Source organism: Cannabis sativa, chromosome 9 (assembly GCF_029168945.1).
Source record: "Cannabis sativa cultivar Pink pepper isolate KNU-18-1 chromosome 9, ASM2916894v1, whole genome shotgun sequence".
NCBI classification, from domain to species: domain Eukaryota; kingdom Viridiplantae; phylum Streptophyta; class Magnoliopsida; order Rosales; family Cannabaceae; genus Cannabis; species Cannabis sativa.
In genome coordinates, this window is record NC_083609.1 from 15,112,043 (window position 1) to 15,124,715 (window position 12,673).

Below are 12,673 nucleotides of genomic sequence, written 5' to 3' on the forward strand. Positions count from 1 at the left end.
CCACTGCTTATTATGCTCAAAAACTAACTTGTTGGACATGGTTTACTTTTATTGTTCAAGCTTGTAATCTATGCTGGATTTTTTTTTTTGGAGGCCTTAATGTTATACTGGACAGTTCTGAAAAAATATGTGGGCCAAAAGTTTTGCTTCAAAGAAGGTTAACTCTGGGGTTTTTTCATAAATATGAGAAAATTAAATAGAATTTACTTTTATATGACATAAATAAATAATGTAAAAAGATATGAGATTAAAAAATAATCATAGATTAAAATATGGGAAATAAAAAAACAATAAATAAATTTGATAAAAAATCTAATAATAAATTTTGCTGGAAAAATCATTATCGCCAAAAAAGTCGTCAAAAAAATCACAAGTGCCGGAAAGTCACCGAAAAAATTATTGTCGCTGGAAAAGTCATCGTCACTGAAAAAGTTATCGTCTCTAGAAAAGTCATCGAAAAAGTCAACGTCGCTAGAAAGTCACTGAAAAAGTCACCAGAAGTAGATGTCACAAATATAAATTAATATAAAACCGTTTCTATAAAATAATGAATAAAAACAAAAACACAGAATAACGCAAATCGATTATAAATTAAAATAGAACTAGTTCTATAACATAATGAATAAAAACAAGTAACACGCAATAATTCAAACCAGTTATAATTAAAAATAGAACCAGCTCTATAACATAATGAATAAAAACAAATAACAAAGAATAACTCAAACCGGTTATAATTAAAATAGAACCGGTTTTATAACATAATAAATACAAACAAATAACATAGAATAACTCAAATCAGTTATAATTAAAAAAAAAAAAAAAAAAGAGGGAATCGGTTCTAACAACATTGAAGCATAAATTAAATAGAATTGATTCTACAAAAAATAAGTAAAAATATACAACAAACAACTACTCAGAAACTGGTTATAATTAAAATAGAACTTGTTCTATAACATAGTAAATAAAAATAAATAACACATAATAACTTAAATCGGTTATAGCTAAAAAACAAATAGGAAATCAGTTCTTAAAACACTGAAACATAAATAAAAAACAAAACTAGTTCCATAACAAAATGAGTAAAAATGAATAACACGTAATACCTTATAAAACCAGTTATAATTTTTTGAGAAAAACATGGGGATCAATTCTAAAAATACCGAGGCATAAATATAAACAGAACTGGTTCCATAACAAAATAAATAATAACACACAATAACTCAAAATATAATATAACAAACCTAGTTATATTTATTAACTATTTAAAAATTTAAAATAAAAAATTGGTTCCATTAAACAACAAAGATAAAAAACGTACACACAAAAAATAGTTAAATAAAAATAAATAAATTAAAAATTAGTTTCTTGAATTAACAAAATCAAAAATCGGTTTCTGAAATGACTAAATTAAAAACTAGTTCATTGAATTAATTAAATTAAAAAACTAGTATCTCTGAAATGACTTAAATAAAAAACAGGTTGGGGCATAAATTATAATAGAGCCGGTTGCACAATAAAATGAGTAAAAATAAATAACACATAATAGCTCAAAAACCAGTTATAATTAAAAAAAAAATAAGAGAGAATCAATTCAAACTATACTGGGACATAAATTAAATAGAACAAGTTCTACAAGAAAATAAGATAATTACACATACACAAAGTGTAATCATCAACACATTTTTTGAGGGAAAATACTATGTTATTATAAATTAAAAGTGTGAGTCATTTACAACAATAGAGTAAATAGGTGGAGGTAAAGTCTCCAACCAAAAACTAGCTCCGTCCAACTCTAGAGTAAACTTTTTCAAACCGTGAGCAACCATATTAGCTATACCTTTGTCATGAGTAACATTTACTCTAGGAAAAAGGAAAGAAGACAAGATACATCCATAATTAAATCTTTAAAGAAGATATTCATGCTGAAGGTGTATTCAAAGCATTGGCAACCAATAAAGCATGTGTCTCAACTTGAGAGATGGCAATTTGAAAATCAAGCACCCATGTCAAACTATGAAACATCGCTTTAGCTTTAATCTCAGCATATGTAAAATTACCAACAAACTACCTTTGCAAGAGCAGCCACAACCTGACCTTTATCATCTCAGATCACCGCTCCAACTCCTATGGTGTTTTGACATGAATTCAAGGATGCATCTAAATTTATTTTAAGTGTACCTATTTGCGGAGCCTTCCATCGGACTTGATCTTGTACAATTGTGGAGAGAGTTGGTGTTGCACTATTCAATATGTGGTATTTTGCTTTAGCTGTACGAAAATTTTGAAGATAATTTTCAGCAAAAATGGCCATTGCTGCTGTTGGTTTTAATGGAGATCCATGAACAACTTTGTTTCTTTCCGTCCAAATTTCCCTGAGAAGACAAAAAACATTTTCCATTTCAGCTTTAGTAAGCATAGTCAATTGGATTGACTAAGTTGTTTATACCCAAATCCCTGACTTGATATGTGTTATTGCAATTGGAACATAATATTTCTAAATCACAATTCAATTTTATGAAAAATAAAAACATAATGTAAAAACAGACCTTGCCATGGCTTTCGAAGTGAAGAAGAAATGGTTGAAATTATTGTGCAGAGATTTCAAATGGTTTTAATAACCATTTCTTTCTCATGGATAAAATCAGATTGAGATATAGTAGTTTTGAATCATGGATCCTAATGTTGTGTGAGATTTCTAGGGTTTAGGGGAGAGCGTTTCAAAAGCCGATGACAGTGTTCCAAGTTCAACTGAGTGCCACCGAAGGTTGGAGTTGAAGACGGAGTGCCGAAGGTAGGAGTTAAAGCTGATGATGGTTTTAACTAATTGTCTAGTTGAAATAATTTTCTTAATTTTATTTAGAATAATAAAAAGGAAGGAAAATAAAAACTTAAAGTATGGTATTTTAATTTTTTTTTTTAATAAAATTATAGCATAAAAAATTCTATAAAAAGGTAAATAAAATAAAAAATCTATATCCCATTATAATTATTTAATTATGCCATAAAAAATAAATCCTTAAATTTTTTTCATAATTCATGTAACTTTTACTTGATTTCCTCTCGGATTTATGTGGCATTGATTTTGGTTTTTTTGGCTTTTGGTTCACATGGAAAAATGCTAGAAATCATGAAAATCGCGTCCGTAAGAGACTGAATTAGGAAACTGCAAATATGGACTAGTGTAATAGGTTCTTAAAGGCAGATGACAAGAAGCTGCCGAAAATCCAGAAGATGAGCCCGGTAAAGGGACATGAAGTCTAGCCCAAGGCGGGGATACATCATTGATACTCACTTTGGGGATCATGCAGGAAGCTTCGGACCTACAGAAGAGTTAGAAGAAGTGGAGGTTGATCCCACTTTCCCAATAAGAAGACTAAAGATCGGTAAAGGTTTGGCTCCAAAAATCAAGTCAATCTTGATAAAATTTCTAAGGGTAAACCTGAGCATTTTTGCACGGTCACATGGAGACATGGTCGGAATCGACCCCTCCATGATAACCCATACACTCAACATTGATCTAAGCATCTGACCTATTTAACAAAAAAGGTAGCTGATGGACAAGAAGCTCACCCAAGCGCTCAAAGATGAAGTCAAAAGGCTGAGAGCCAATGACTTCATAACAAAGGCATTCTACCCTCAGTGGGTATCCAACCCAGTGCTAGTGCCTAAACTCAACAAGAAGTGGAGAGTCTGCATTGACTTCACCAACCTGAACAAAGCATGTCCAAAAGACTGCTTTTCGCTACCGATAATCGACCAGCTAATAGATGCCACAGCTAGCCATGAAGTCTTGAGTTTCATGGACGAGTATTTAGGTTACAACCAGATCAAGATGCATCCACCAGATCAGGAGCACACTAGCTTCATGATAGACCTAGGCCTATACTACTACAAAGTCATGCCCTTTGGATTGAAAAATGCAGGGGTCGCATATCAAAGGCTGGTGAACATGATGTTCATAGATCTCATCGGCCGTAACATAGAGGTGTATGTGGATGACATGCTTGTCAAGTCCAAAAAGGGTGGGGGCATGTGGAGGACCTAAGCGAGTGCTTCGAAATCCTTCACAGCTACAACATGAAGCTCAACCCCCTAAAATGGTCTTTTGGCAAAGGCTCGAAAAAAATTCCTTGGCTTCATAGTCAATGCCCTAAGGATAGAAGCAAATCGAGACAAGATCCAATCCTTTTTGGACATGAAGTCGCCAGCAACTGTCAAGGAAGTATAAAGCCTAACTGGATGCATTACTACACTAAGCATATTTGTGTCCAAGTCTATAGACAAATACGTACCCTTCCTCAACATTCTCAAAGGAAACAAAAAATTCAAGGGGACAAAGTAATTGGCCCAACTACCGGTGCTGTCTAAACCCCTAGACAATGAAGAGCTAGGCATGTACCAAGTAGTCACAGAGCATGTTGTGAGTGCTGTCCTCAAAAGAGAAGAAGACAATGTACAACACCTTGTATACTACATCAACAAAAGGCTAATCGACGTAGAAAGTCGATACCCGCTCATGGGAAAGCTGACCTACAGCTTGCTCTTGGCTTCCAGAAAGCTGAGGCCCTACTTCTAGGCACACCCCATCAAGGTGTATACCGATCAACCACTGGGGCAGGTTTTGTAGAAACCTAAAGCATCAGGCTAACTACTCAAATGGGCCATTGAGCTTGGCCAGTTCGAGATCACGTACCAACCAAGAACAGCCATAAAGGGTCAAGCCCTTATCGATTTTGTGGTTGAGTGCACCAACTCAAATCTTGAGATCCCTAAAAAATTGGGAGAAAAGCAAGAGCCAGAGAAGAAGCGAGAGCAAGAGCAACAACAAAATCTCGAAGAACTAACATGGAAACTCCATGTTGACAGAAGCTGCACTGACCAATTATCTGGTGCAGGCATTGCTCTTAAAATACCTGGGGCAGCAACTACACAGAGCAATCAAGTTTGGCTTCACAGCCTCAAACAATAAGGTTGAGTATAAATCCTTGATAGTCGACCTTAAGCTGGCATATGGGCTAACCACCTAGGCATATTCAGAAATTCCCAACTAGTTGTGAATCAAATTCTGGGTGAATACACAGCTTGAGGTAAAAGAATGGTGGCCTACTTGAGAAAAATTAAAGACTTGCTAAGTTAGCTCAAAGGCCACACGATTAAGTAGATCCCTAGAGAACATAATGCCACAGCAGATGCACTTGCCTATTTGACAAGCAGCATCATTGCTGATAAAGTAAACTTGGTGCCCATACAGTTCCTAGAGGAACCAAGCATTATTGGCCCAAAAAAAGTTGACATGTTGGATGACACTCCAACATGGATGACACTTATTGCAGCTTACCTCCAAACTGGAGCCTTAATAGAAGACAAAAATGAAGCATGCAAACTGAGAAGAAAAGCTGCTAGGTGCCTGATCGTAGACGGGAAAATATACACACGGAGCTTCTCCATGCCTCTCCTGAGGTGTGTCACCAAGGCCGAAGCTGAACGACTGAAGATAGAAGTGCATGAAGGCTTCCACGGAAACCATGCCAGGGGCTAGCCTATTCAAAAAGATACTCTAACAGAGGTACTTTTGGCCAACAATGATCAAAAACTTTGTGGACTATGTCAGAAAATGTGACAAGTCCCAGAGATTTTTGAAGACACCAAGAGCTCCACCCAATGAGCTTACGATGATGCAGTCTCCTTGGCCCTTCGTAGTGTGGGGGATAGACCGAATTGGTCAGCTCCCAAAGGGAAAATGAGGGGTACAGTTTGCTGTTGTCGTAGTATACTCCAAATGGATAGTAGCTGAACCCCTGACGATAATCACATCCAAGAAATTCCTTGACTTTATTGTTAAGAACATCATATGCCGGTTTGGCCTTTCCTAAAAGATTGTGTCAGATAACGGTAAGCAGTTTCCCAGTGACATGTTCATTGATTTCTGCAATAAACATGGCATCATAGAAAGCTTCTCTGTCATGGCCCATCCTCAAGCTAATGGGCAGGTATAAGCTGTCAACAAAACCCTCAAGGACACCCTGAAGAAGTGCGTTGAGGAAGCAAAAGGCAACTGGCTTGAATTGCTCCCAGAGGTCCTATGGTCGCATAGGACTTCCGAGAAGACGACCACTAGGCAAACTCTATTTGCTCTAGCTTATGGCTATGAGGTGATGTTGCATGTAGAGCTAGTGCGACCGTCTCACAGGAGAATAACCTATGACCAACAAACAAATAGAACCCTGCTGGTAGAGTCCCTTGACGAAGTAAAAGAAAGAAAAGAACAAGCCAACCTAAAGCTGCAGGCCTACAAGGAAGAGGTAGCAAGGCACTTCAACAAACACGTCAAGAGCAAAAAATTCTTCATATGAGACATGGTGCTCCAAAGAGTGTTCCTGAACACTAAAGACTCATCAGCAGGGGTGTTTGGACCTAACTAGGAAGGCCCTTATCAAGTTATAGAGATAACTAGTAAGGGAGCCTATAAGCTAGGGAGGTACATCGAGAACATGGAGCTTGTTCTCTTACCAAGATACTAGAACGGAGAGCACCTTCATATATACTACCAGTAACCAGCTTAAAGAACTCTACTCCAAAGTAGCGGTTCTACCTACTCAACATTAGAGTGCAAAAAGTGCTAGCACTCACAGCCCTGTTGGGTGTGGTCTCCCATTGTTCTTTAACAGTGGCCTCTGCTTTACTAGGAGAGCAGGGGTAGCCACTTCAATCTAGAAGCTAAATTTGTGTAATATAGGCTAGTAGATTCAATTTATGTAAGTTGCACAGCAACAAAGACCAATTAATAAATAATAACAGTATTTATATTATGTTTGTTGTGTCTATGAACCACTTGCTCACAGATTAATTTTTTAAAGTTAATCTTTTAGTTCCACATGCGTGCTATGGTACCCTCGCAAGACAGAACCCATGCAAAGTCTGTGAAACTTGGTGAATAGCAAGTGACCCAGAGACTTATCTGCATGGTCACTTGGGGGGCACCCATACTATGAAATGCATTGAACTAGCACAAAGAACTTATGTATAGAAATTTTAACACTTAGTATAAGCTACTAAACCTACCTCTAAGTCATGCAGGCATATTTCAGCTTGGCAAAGTAAATTCAGACCCTTACTTGTCAAGGCCATAAGAAGATAGCCAGGATTGAAGACCACATGGTCGGTCACACTATCCATGATAAAAAAGCAACATGGCCAAATACTAGCAGTGTTAAAAAATAGAGAGATTACGACCAAAGATACGAACATGAAGGCCCTGGGACTGAAAATAAAGTAGTGTTCTAAAAGGCCTCAGGGCATATAAGATATGAAAGTAAAGTTCCAAAAAGGCCACAGGCCACATGGAACACAAAAGTGAGTAATGGTCTAAAGCTAAAAGGCCACATGCCATAAAAAGCCACAGGCTATGCAGACTATGAAAATATTGTCTATGTGATACAAATATAATGTTGAATATTACTAACAAAAATGTTGTCTAAATGTGTGCAGGGGCAGAAGGAGCTGAATCTGGAGCCGTGGGATCGAGATCCACGGCGTCTAGGTCGGCCCCATCATGAGTAATCAGTATGTTGGTCGGCCTGGTGGTTAATGTGTTAGCCAGAAACCTCCTCCACAAGTGGGTCGGCTAACTCCTCGTCGTGTGTCCTCGATGATGACCCCTCTCGATAGGCAACAACCTGGTCTGTTTCCATCCAGCTCTCAAAAAGTTCCTTCCCACGAGCCAACATTCTCTCCACAAAAGCCTTACTGCCCATGTACAATAGTTTAGCTCGAGGGTTGTGCAACTGGAACTCATAGGTAAGTTCAGAGGACAGGTCAACATACTCCTCCCTAATAGCCTGTTGGCCATCAAGAGCCTCCTACAACTTCTTCTTATGATCATCAAGTTCAATTTGCAGCCCAGAGATGAGGGTAGCTTGGGCGGTGTTCTCTACATTCCTGGCGCCAAGCATGGTCTCCAAGCCAGAAATCATCCTCTATCTCTCCGCCGGGAAGGCCTCCACCTCAAAATTGACTTTGTCCTTTACCACAAAGGAAGCCTCCAAGGCATTCACACACTCTTGAAAAGCATCTAAAGATCCCCGAGAGCCATCACGAGTTGAGCTCAGTTTCATCACGGCCTGAAAACAAAGCAAAATAACATCAGCGTCAAAAACCACAACACTGGCCGACTAGTCCTCCCTTCGGACTGCTATGGCCGACTAGCCCCCACATAAGCTTCAAAGGTCGGCCAGCCACATGCACGAAGCCACATGGTCGGCCAACCAATATAATGCCAAGAAAATGAATAGAGCTAAAGGTATAACTTACAAGAGAAAGATCCCAAAGCCTGGCAGAGTAAAGGATGTGAAATCCACTGTCGCCTAGCTACCTTAGATCCTCATCCAAGAAAGAAAAGGCCATTTCTGTGCGCCGATTGGCTACCTCAGTAGCCTTTTATCCAGCAATTGACCCCGTTCCTCTACTGGACCTCCGAGTACCTTGGTTGGCATGCTGTATCACAGGTTGTCCGGGTGGTACAGGCCCTGGTGGGGGGAGGAAGTGATGGCCTGGCAGCATCCTCACCACAAAAAGTCCTAGCCACCTTGGCCCTTACCCATCCAGTAGGCTCATCTGAAGATCCTCTTGTACGAAGTCTCAACCTAGAAGACATACCTGCAAAAAGAAAGTAGCAAAGTTAGAAAGCAATCATAAACATTCAATACAAGAACAGAAGCATGATGCTATCAACTATCAAATACCATCATCATCAGAAGAGGAACTATCAGAGTCCTCAACTACAGCCTTGCCCTTGCCCTTAGATGCAGGCACAAGGCGTGTATGTCTCCCAAAAACCAAGCCTCTAGGCCCAATATGAATAGAAGCATCACCTACCAAACGCCCGCTGGCCAGGCACTGGCAGAGAGCCTTATCTCTCCTCTCCAAATTCCATGCAATATGAGACAAAGGTACTTTATCATCATCCAAGTCAGGAGCTTGCCCATCTCTAGAGTAGGCCCCATCTGCAGTTGGCACTCTTGCAGCTCTAGGAATAGAAAAATACAAGCCATACTTCTAAAAATTGTCCACATTGGTCAACCAAATAATATTTCTTTGCTCAACCAATAAAGATAAGATGTGATTTTCCCTATCCCTTATTCACAAAGTAGGGATGAAACGTCTAAAGAGTGGCACATACCAAAATTCGTGGTGCCTGATCCTACGAAGACCATGTGCAATAAAGTACTTTTTAGCATACCCCCCAACCTTCGACATGGTTGTCCAGTTAGTGTCACCCAGCCATTGGTGACCAATCTGGCTAAAATATAAATATCCAATCCTGCTCTGCTTCAGCGTGGACTTTAGATCAAAATAGTACCTGATCTCGTAAGAGGTAAGCGGAGGCCAGCCTAGCTCCCTGTGAAAGACGAACATTGCCGAGAGATACTTGATGCTCTTCGACATGAGCTGTGTTGGGCACATCCCAAAGTAAGTAGCAATGTCCAAAAAATACTGCGAAGTAGCAGCACCACCCCATGCTCAATGTGGTGCTCAGACCACGCCAACCAACCCGAAGGGGGGCTATGTGCCCGACAGTTTCTATGGAGAATCTCGCAATGGACATCTCCTATTAAACCACTAGTAAGGATCTTACTAAAGGCCTCATCAGATAGAGTAGAAGCAGGCGTGACCCAACTCATTCTAGGTGGTCTCACATCCAGTATCTCCGGCTCAGGAGATTGCTCTAGGACATGGTCCAGTCCTAGCTTAGAAGGCTCACTGAGCCTGTTCAGTGGATTACCTTGGGCGTCATAGTGGCCCAAGGGACAGTCAGGGAAGATAGAACAAGTCTTATACCTCCTCCTCAATGGAGCAACCTCCTCCAGCTCAGATTATGCATTAGAACTCTTAGCTCCTGAGTCCATCTCTAGCTCAGCATCCACAGGGGGCTGAGCGGTCTCCTCCTCCATTCTAACTCAACCCCTTGTGGCCACCCTAGCCATGTGAGGATCATATAGAGGCGCCCTACGTAGAGTTTGTTTCGTTCTAGCCATAAGTACAAGGTAAATAAGAGACTTACACAGCTATCACCTCCCCTATTCAACACTTGGCACTAGTTGCATGGAAGAAATAAGGAGAGGTGAGAAACCTGAAAAAGCTACAAACATATTCAAGTCAACGGTACCCAAGGGTACCTTCTAGGTAAAACAAAGTGTACAAGAGCAATCAACGACCAAGTACCATCTTAAGTACACTTACTAAGATATGTAGTATGTCCTAAATTGTATAATTGACTATAATGGACTCACTACATAGCCTTATACAAAGTTTCCAAGAGAAACTACACATAATGTCACCGTTTTATATGCCTCCAAGGCCGTCACGGGACCCCAGCCGACGTCAAAAGAGAGAGAAAAACTAGCTGCCCACTTGGAGCCTTGGCCTTGGCCAGCCAGGGTTCCAAGTCCTAGTGGTCGGCTAGACCCCAAGACCCAGTCTAGTGGCCAGTTAGGAACCCGTTCCAGGCATAAGCTGGCCAGCCTAGGGACACAGTCTCTATGGCTGACTAGACCCCATGAAAGCCACCTATGGCCGGCCAGGCTTCAAACAAGGCCTCCTTGGGTGACCAGGATCTACATGGATCAGAAAACGTATTTTTCTAAGAACTCAAACATGTTTTTCATGTTCTTTGTGTTCTCCGTAACTCAAAGAGCCAAGAATCACAACAAAGATTGGATTTAGTTCTTTTTCGTCTAAAAATCACACATTATTTATCCTAAGGCTACAATGCGGATCAAAATACCGAAAGGACTACAATCTAATGTAAGAATCAAAGCATGTTCAAAACAAGAAATAATGTTCATGCATCCATGGCAAAATCAATCAAACCAAGTGAAATAACAGGAATAGAAAGCTTACCCACTACAAGATTTCATTGGAGAAGAAGGTGGGAAGCTTAGATTGTTGAAATGACGCAAAAATCCTAGGAAAAATGATGCTTGTGGGTTCGACCACCTAGAGAGAAGGAGGAGCTTTTCCTAGAGCAATTTCTAGTGAGAGAAAGTGAAAAGTTAAAAGTGAGAAGTGAAAAAAGGTTTTCCCCCCAAAAGTCACTTATGTAATACATGTGGACCCCTTTTCTTCACTTACCTCACCTACACATCATAAAGGCAACTAAAGCAGTTATTTCTCTACTACAATGAGATTAGACAATCAAGAAAAAGTAAAAGGCTAAAAGCGTATCAACTTTTATTCAGCAAAGGCTACAAAATTCTCGACCGCACCAACATAGTTGGTAAAGTCCCTATCCATACAGACGCCTGCATAGGGACTTGGGGGGAAAATATTATCCCAATTTTTGTCCTCATGACGTGGCATGCTTACATGGACAAAATCAGTGTCACATGGCAGTAAAACTCACCAATAGGAAGGTCAAGTCAGCACCTGAATAAACGGAGACCTCGACACTCAAACGAGCATTAGATGACAGACCAGCTCCCCCTCAAGAGCTGGCCAGCCAGCCTTGGGACTACACCATGGTCGGCCAGCCTGGCCTCCACAGAGGCCTAGCCGGCCAAGAGGTGCACTGTAAACTTTCCTAGACACTTCTACACGCGGACACCAACACATGGGCTGCAAATTGGGCCCTAAAAGCCCATCAGATTGGCTGAATAATATCTTGAATCAAGGGCACTCTGGTCTTTTGTAAATATCTAATAAATTATTTAAGTATTAAGGAATTTAAACTGTAACCTAGGGTTTTAGGCCTCTTATATAAAGGCCTTAACCTTAGCCTAGAAACTTAAGTTGCATCTAAGTTTGAAACCTGCCTCCAAGCTCTAAGTGTCTGATAAACTCTCTCTCTCTCTCTCTCTCTCTCTCTCTCTCTCTCTCTCTCTCTCTCTCTCTCTCTCTCTCTCTCTCTCTCTCTCTCTCTCTCTCTCTCTCTCTCTCTCTCTCTCTCTCTCTCTCACTTCCTCTCTCACACGCCTACCCTAGCAACATCTCAACACTTTTCGCCATTATTGATTCATACCTTGTAATCCTAAGTGTGCTATAGAAGATCCCATCTATAGTGATCTATTAGGTTTTCTCTCGGTGTAAGTACAACTAAAAGGGGTGTAGGTCATTACCCACTATCACAAGGGGGTCGAACCTCTATAACAAATATGTTGTTTATTGCTTTTCATTCTTATTTGTGCAAATACGTGACAAGCATCAGATCCATATGATCCCACTGTCGGTTGATCACTTTTTGAGGTAAACATATTTTTTTATTAAAAAATCAGTTAAATATAAAAAAAATATATTAAAAATTTATTTTTGTAAAAATTAAATTTTTCTGGGAGTACGTTTGAGTCTATTTTTTCCTCAAAAAATCTAAATTTGTTTAAGTAAACATACTATTTTTTTTTATTTAATTTCAAACTTTTTCAAAATAATTTTATATTTTTATTAAATTTATTATTACTTTTATTTATTTATTAAGATATGAGTTTATAAATATAAATAAGTTTTTTTTTTTTTTTTTCAAAACATCTTAGTTTGTTTAAATTATTTATTGGATTTTCAATAATTTTGGTTTGATTTTTTAAGATATGTGTTTATAAATATAATAAAATTTAAAATTATTTTTTAAGAAAAATTAAGTTTTTTTTTTAAGTAAACTTAATATTTTTTAATTAATTTAATA